At 45.6% G+C, this 2,305-nt stretch overlaps 1 non-coding gene across 1 annotated transcript; it reads left to right on the forward strand.

Moving 5' to 3' along the window:
- Positions 1-1,860: 1,860 nt before the first annotated feature.
- Positions 1,861-1,932, forward strand: trnaa-ugc (transfer RNA alanine (anticodon UGC)). Its single transcript has one exon. It is a non-coding gene; the product is annotated as a tRNA-Ala (tRNA).
- The last annotated feature ends 373 nt before the right edge of the window (positions 1,933-2,305 follow it).

Here is a 2,305-nt window from a genome sequence, read left to right on the forward strand (position 1 = left end):
TACTTAGGTGGCGCTACAGAGTTGGATGTACTATTTTGACTACTCTGACTTTGCCTACATGCAGGAATGCTGCCCAGGTCCGTACACTGCTAATGGGACTGATGGGTGCCCTCAACCTTGCATGTCCCCCACGACTGTGCTACACTTCTGAAGTGTTTCAAAAACTTCTCTTGGATCTGGATGGACTTCAACTGTCCCCCAAAGTCCACGCATTAAAGGTGAAATTGTCTTGAATGAAGATTTGAAGTGACAAACTTCACAATGCCAAACCGATGAGGTCAGGTTTGAATGGATGAATGTTGCAGTTGAACAAGATTTGAAAGCACTTTGATGAAGCGTTTCAGGAGTTCTTGTCACGCTCACTGACTGTTACACACTTACGCTCACACACTCTCACACACTCACTTTACAGATGTGCGGTACACACACGGTGAAGAGGTTTTTGCTAAGAACATTTTTGTTTTGTTTTTTTAAGAACATTTTGGTTAGTTTTTTCCTGAAAGTACTTGTAATACATTGATTCTTAAAAATAAATATGTATTTGTACTTTGACTACTCTAAATTGATAGTAGGTGTGACTGTGAGTGTGAATGGTTGTCTGTCTCTATGTGTTGGCCCTGCGATGGACTGGCGACCTGTCCAGGGTGAACCCCGCCTCTCGCCCGTTGACGCTGGGATAGGCTCCACCCCCCAGTGACCCTTAATGTGTAGGAACAAGCGGAAGACTATGGATGGATGTATTTGTACTGTGTTTTAGATGTGTGATCCTCTTCCTGAGACTGTCTACCTGGACAGTGAGGACCAACAGGACATCCTTGGTGCCTTTCTGAAGGCAGTACTTCATAGAACACCAACACAACTGAGCTTTACGGATGAAGTGCAGTTCATCTTTGGTGTTCTAGTTCCTGAGGGAGGCCTCACCATGGATATATTTTACAGAGTTTGTCCTTGCAGGAGTAAGTGACTTAATAGAGTCTAACAAAGGGTTGAACCTGAATGAGAAACTCATTCCCTAACCAGGAATCGAACCCGGGCCGCGGCGGTGAGAGCGCCGAATCCTAGCCACTAGACCATCAGGGACCACACTGAGCTCTCCAACAACAGAGACTATAGACAATGACTCAAGAACACAGGACTCTGTTGTCTCAGCTTGAGATACAGAGGGTCCACCAAGACCACCAGACACCTCAGCCTCCTAAAGACAGTCCACCCCCAGGATCCTGCCCCCCTCTGCTCCAACTCAGCCCTCCATTCATAACGTGACTTTGTCTCAGTCTCTTCACAATGCCAGTCACTGAAACACTGACAATGTGATGGGGGCATTTTCTTCAAGGCTCACAACTGCTACTTCCTACAGTCGTCTCTACTGTGTACTTGTACTACCAGTTGTTATGAGCATCTGTGGATTTCTAAATATTCCAGTCCTCAGTTTGCAACTGTATAGTGATGATGGGTCCATTTAGAGCCAATCAATTTTAATAATTGATCTTTGCATCTGGACATTATTTTAGGAACACAAATACTTTTACTTCATTCTGAGGATGAGCAGACGTTCAATATAATTCTCATTTCCTGGTCAAAGACTCCTGCTAGTCAGTGAGGATCTGGGCTGGATTGTAAAGATTCTGAGAGGGAAACCTTCACTCTGGACTGGACTGAGAACGGAGCAGCTGCAGCTTCCTGGAGCCTGACTTGCCTCTGTGGTCTAAGGCTGTGTGGGCTGACATCACAGTGAAACTCCTGAGATCACAGAGCCTTTGAGATCACAGGCTGAGTTCCTTTTTATCCCTAAAATGAAGAATAAAAATGTTGTGTCTGTGTTTGTGTTTGCTGCATCAGTTAAACAGTGACTCTAACAGAGGGGATGTAGCTCAGTGGTAGAGCGCATGCTTTGCATATATGAGGCCCCGGGTTCAATCCCTGGCATCTCCAGCTGGTCCTTTGGAGCCTTCATCTTATCAGCTAAATTGATCCATAAATGTGACAACAGTTGATAACAAACAACCAGAAGAGAAACTAGTCTGTTGCATATCAAAGTATTTGTAGCTGCGTCAGTGTGACTGTGAGCCTTCATAGCCAGCATGAAGGAGCTGGTTTTATCTTTGGAGCGGAAATCCCACACACAGCTGCTCTCAGTTCCAAATGTGTGTGTCCTCACTCCTCCGTCCTCCTGCTGCCCTCAGAATACAGACACAATTCAACCTGGCAAGTTTGGAGCATAGAAGTGCTCCTGAAGAGATGTGTGTCAGCCCACAGCTGGCTGTTCTTACCTGGAACCTCAAGATGAAACTGCTTCCACAGATTG

Source organism: Aulostomus chinensis, chromosome 1 (genome assembly GCF_037954235.1).
Source record: "Aulostomus chinensis isolate RoL2024-O1b breed Wild chromosome 1, RoL_Achi_v1.0, whole genome shotgun sequence".
Lineage (NCBI taxonomy): Eukaryota > Metazoa > Chordata > Actinopteri > Syngnathiformes > Aulostomidae > Aulostomus > Aulostomus chinensis.